Consider the following 6,000-nt stretch of genomic DNA (forward strand, 5'->3'; position numbering starts at 1 on the left):
ATGATGTCCTTACACCGATGATAAAATTAAGTAAATGTTTTAGACTAGTTTGTGAAATCGTAATAATAATTTTTCAGTAATACATAAATTTCTCTCGTTAAAATCTAAAACATTGTTACATACACGAGCGAATCGTACAAGTTGAGATATATAAACACCGTAAGGTGGTGATAAGGGAATGTCACCATCTCAAAATGAATAATTAACGATAGGAAATGAAAAATCATCTCCTTTATTATTAATTTTAGTATTAAGCTTTCCGTTAGTGATGTAGATATCAAGATCGAGGAAAGGGCAGTGGTCATTGTTAGTATTAGCTTTATTTAAAGTTAGTTCAACAGGATAAATTTCTTTTGTAAACATACGGAAGTCGTCATTATTGAGGGCCAAAATATAATCCAAATATCTAAAAGTATTATTAAATTTATCGTCATTATCGCAATCTGAAAACATGATGTCATATCTACCTCTTTAATTGTCTTCTAGAATATTGAGTTAACACCTTTTTATATCGCAATATTCAAATTCTAAAAACAAATGAAATTACTTAATTCTTTTTTTTTTTAGCTTTTTTTTTTTTTTTTTTAACTTAATTCTATCATTTCTCATGAATTTAATATGAGTCCTACATGCTAAATTTGAGTTACTGAAAACCTCAATTTCAGCTTAACTGAAGCAATTCCGAGGCATTGTTGAAAATCAATAAATCAATAAATGTATTACTTTTTAGAATACATTTTGTAAAACTATATGGAGACTATATTTGTGATTATACGAATGTAGTAGTGATTTAAAGAATTGTAATTCTTGAAGAAAAGAAATACGTTCACATTACCATTTCATGAAACATAGGTAGAAAAAATTAACTATTTTTTCGGGTGAGTGGGTGTATCTTCATAATGCATCTGGTAGATGGCTGCCTAACGTCCAGCGTAAAACCAATAGCATATTCTGGACGAGAACAAAGTTGATGTACATTTTTATGTAATACGAATAGCAACCCTGATTAGTACTAGACCGACACGACGGATTTAAATTTGCTAGTTCGCACAGAGTTGCCTACCCGGACTCGTTATTCTCACTCCGAGACGACCAGTGTTTGTTCTTACTCCTTAAAGCCGGGTGCTTAGCGGAAAAGCGGTGAACTCCAAGTTGAAGTCTTTTGTTTGACCCGGTCTAGATTTGAACCCGCAATTGAGGCAAACAAGCTTCCGCATTACCTCCAATGATTTTGCCTACGATTTCATAATGACTTCTTAAAAAAACTGTCGTCTTAAAGTATGTGTCTATATAATTGAAAATCTTTATAAGTTACTTTTTAAATGGTTTGAATTATATAGCTTACTACGAAACTTTTATAAAAAGCTTTGAAATTACCTAATAACTGACTTCAGAATGTGCTGTGATCAACTCTGATGATTGTGCAGCAATTAAAAACTTTATCTGCAATTTATTCCATCACATCATTAGGGATTTCTTTTATATCGCTGTTCAGTCTTAAAAGCATTTAAATATTTTCGAAGTGAACTCGATGTTGCTGTTGACAAAAGAGGTGATATACGATGTGATATTTTACACATTTGTAAGCCAGAAAATGCTTCTTGTTATAAACAAGCCAAAATAAGATTTTGACATAATTCACAAATGCAAAATTAAAATTTTATGAAAAATATTGATAACTATTTGTTGATATTCTTTTTTTTTTTTGCTCTTTTAACTCTTAGATACAAAATCATAGCCTGTTCCAATGTTATTTGAAGAGATCAAATCATTCCAATGTCTATCGACGAAGGTTCCTTTAGAATAAGGATAAAATTAAGAAATAATGTTAAATACCATTTTTAGTATCAATATTATATAAATTTTGGTAAAAATAGAAGTGGTTTGACATAAATTTTTCAAATGCTTTCGTAAATTTTTTAGTAATTGGGTTTGTTTTACAAATATGCAGCTTAAATGCCCTTAAGATTTTCAAATTTGTATGGAACATGATTGATATATTTAGCATTATACGGGACTTTCGTATTTTTGCTCAATTTCTACATGATTGCATAAGCCGTCAACAAACTTTGGCTAGTTCAAAGTAAACCTGCACCGATTCTGGGACCTGAAACGGTCGAACTGTAATATTCAATCGTTGGGATGTTTAAATCGAAGAACATAAAAAAAGGATAAAAAAAAATAATTCTTTAAATATTAAAAAAATATGAAATCTGAATTCAAAGAAGTCATTTATAAATAGTATGAAGATGTTGATCTGTTTATGCAATTACAAAGCCGGACATGTGTTACAACTATTGGTCTAAAGTGCAATACGTGACAACATTTTATAGGGAATGTGGTATCGACGGGAAGATTGCCCTTCCTATCAGTCTTACTACGAAACAGAACAAAAAAGACAAGTTGAAAAAAATGATATCACTATAAATCATTCAAATACACATAAAAATGAGAGAAAAAAGGTCTGGTTTTACAATAATACTGACGTTTTAAAAAAATCAAATATCACGACAAATAGGATATGATATTACACAATTAACACGAATGTAGTTATATTGAAAACAGCTTGTTTTAATTGATTCTCATATAAATTATTTATGTGTGAACCGGAAAAAACAAAAAAGCACTGAAAGACTTACAAACTTTAAATATAGTTTACAGATTTTGTGGTGGCGAATCGTTTACACCTTGTAACAGATGCGATTTAAAACTTACAGTTTAATTTGAAATTGACATTGAGTTGCGTAATTAAATTGAAATTTCATATCCAATCTATATTTAACAATAAACTATTATAATTTATACAATAACATGACAGAGGCGACACAGATGTCATGTTGTTTAACATTAACCCACCGTAACATAATGTTTGTAGGTTTAATTTGGTCACTGACAGTATCGAACGGTCAGTTGTAATTCCTGAAATTTAAATATTATATTTCACTTAAACAAGGGATAATAAACCCCCTACACATTCGGTTATTTCTTTAGTAAACGAGAACAATCATACAAAACTTTTCCCATTTTGAACACGTTTTTAACATACGTATGCAAAGCCTACTAAAATGTTAGCACAGTGGTTTTGGTTGTCTTTATAACAGTTTCCTTTCTCTTTTTGATTTTACAAGTTAAACAAAAATAATGTGCATGTCTCTTGAAAAGTGTCGTATATATTTTGGATTATGGACTTTCAAAACCAGTGTTTTCGAAACCTTTATGTTTATCTTGTAATCTTATTAAAGTATCATTCACAATATACCAATATTGTCTCATGTAAAGCTATTCTTGAAAACACCGCAACAAAGCAAAACAAATAGAGACTATTACACACTTATCTTGAAAATGTTCTAACAAAAAAAATATAGCATTGTCTTGAAGGAATGACTGTAATATTTTTTTCTGTTTATAAAGAAATAACATACAAAATTAAGTGCAAACTGAATAACGCTTCGTAGTGGGTTATTTCACAGTGTGCACAATTTTTTTTATGTTATTTCGAATAGACAGAAAAAAATATTACAGTCATTTCTTATAATTTAATTCTAAATTCCATTTTAAACCGTAGAAAACCATTAAAAAACGTTGATGACGTCACAGTCACATGACTTAATTGTGTCTATTCGCTGATTACAAAATAACGTCAGCCATTCAAAAAACGCATTACATCCATCATTAAATTATTTGCTGTTAACTTTACATTCTTATGTTTTTATTAAAATAATTGACGGTTTCAAATTTAGCAACGAAATCGTCGTGATTTCAGATGCAGGTATCATCACTTGAAAAAATAAATTGAGATCTCTTGTTTTATTAAGAATAACGCCAATGTTTCCTTTTTCTGATCTTAAAGGTTTTTTTTTTTTATTTGCATCAAAAATACGTACAATTCGAAGAAATATGAAAAATTTTATTTTATTTTTCAGAGAATTCTCACCGCTTGACTAATATTTTAATAGACCAGTACTCATACATTTTAATTGTTTCTCATACATCAAACGTTACAGATTTCTGAACCAGCTCAAACAATACCCCTATTACTTATACATGGACAATTTTGTAACACTGATCTAATCATTTCCTTTAATGCAACTAAAACGCGTCTTTAATTGGAGGGAAACTTTAGTGATGTGGGTTCTTTTTATGGGAATTTCAATTTCATGCATTGCTTAACATGAAAAGAAGTTTAAAATATTCTTTACCGTATAGAGAGTAAAATCATCAATAGGATTTTAGAAATAAATATTCATTTTCCATGATGATTCGAAAGAATTATTGGATGGGAAATTATATCAGTCATTTTAATCAGTAGAAAGCAATGCAATACTGCAATTTCTAGACAATCTCTACCATTAACATGAGCTGAATTCCATGTAACTTATTGGAAACCGCTATTATATATATGCTTACAAAGAACATGCAGAATTATTGAATTCAGATAGAACATCGGGTGCAGTCATTCTTTAATTTTAACATCTTTTGTCACCTAACATATTTGTTAATATACATATAAAGGCCCTAAAATGGCAATGTAAAACAATTTAAACGAGAAAACCAACTGCCTTACTTGTGTACCATAAAATTAACGAACAACAAATATGTAACAAATAAACTACGACAATATGCTACTGTTGTCTTTATCAATGAATTAAGTTTTCCAAGTAAAACAGTACATATTGGTCTATAAATGCTGTTTTCCGTTTTTTGTTGTCCAATAAGAGACGGGTTAAATTAAACCGTTACTCATTGTTTTTTAAAGAAACCAAAAAAGACATCAAGAAAGAGGTAATTCAAGCATGATTTTTCAAACTTGTAATTTCATAATTATTTGTTCGTTTTTATGCCCCACCTACGATAGTCGAGGGGCATTATGTTTTCTGTGCTGTACGTCCGTTCGTCCGTCCGTTCGTTCGTTCGTTCGTTTGTTCGTTCGTCTGTCCAGTTTCAGGTTAAAGTTTTTGTCGAGGATGTTTCTGATGAAGTTGAAGTCCAATCAACCTGAAACTTAGTATATATGATCCTTATGATATGATCTTTCTGATTTTAATGTCAAATTAGAGTTCTGACCCCAATTTCACGGTCCACTAAACATAAAAAATTAAAGTTATTTACCTACACATTTCAAATTAATTTTTTTATTCGTTTAACTTTTATGTAATAATGTTGAACATTTGCCAACGGCCATTCTCAACAGGTTGGTGAAAGTATTTTTCAATTTTATTTGTTATGAATCTACTGTAATTGTCTCATTGCTGATTTCTTTGATGACTATTAACTAAGTATGTTTACACCAAAAACACTTATTTATTTAGAAAGTGTAGATTAGACAAAGGCGACAATCAAATACCATAATTATAAGACATCCACATAACACTAACTCAATAGCAAAAGACGAGCAGACAGTAACAGTCTAAAATCTACATGTTACTGTACAAACATCTTATGCAAACCGAATCATACCACAAACAAGAGCAGAAAAAATTTAGAAGAATGGACCTGTCTTAATATTTTTGTAAAAACGGTGTGCTATCAGAGCTTTGCATATTTTTTCGATGATAACTTGACATTCGGGAATTTTTATTTTCATTCGTTACGAGTACATATCTGACAAATGAATACAAATTTGTCAAGCAAAAGCGATTCACGCCGGTGCAATTTACCAATTTAGACAACTCAAGACCGTGTTAAATGAAATATTGACCAAGAATTTACTTAAGGACTTCCCCTACTTTTTCTAGCAAAAAGCAGAAACGACGTCTTGATCTTCTTGCCAAATATGATTATGGAAACACAAGACTTGAAATAATCGATATTGCAACAAACTTTGGTGTTTATACCCACAAATAATAACCTATTGACTAGGAATTAGATGGAAGGATTTCGTAACTGGTGACATGAATTTAAGATAATTATTCGAAGGAGTCTGGAAAAAAAGGTAAAAGCACAAAAATACTGAACTCCGTGAAAAATTCATAAAGGTAAGTCCCTAATCAAATGGCAAAA

Source organism: Mytilus trossulus, chromosome 7 (assembly GCF_036588685.1).
Source record: "Mytilus trossulus isolate FHL-02 chromosome 7, PNRI_Mtr1.1.1.hap1, whole genome shotgun sequence".
In the NCBI taxonomy this organism is placed as follows: domain Eukaryota; kingdom Metazoa; phylum Mollusca; class Bivalvia; order Mytilida; family Mytilidae; genus Mytilus; species Mytilus trossulus.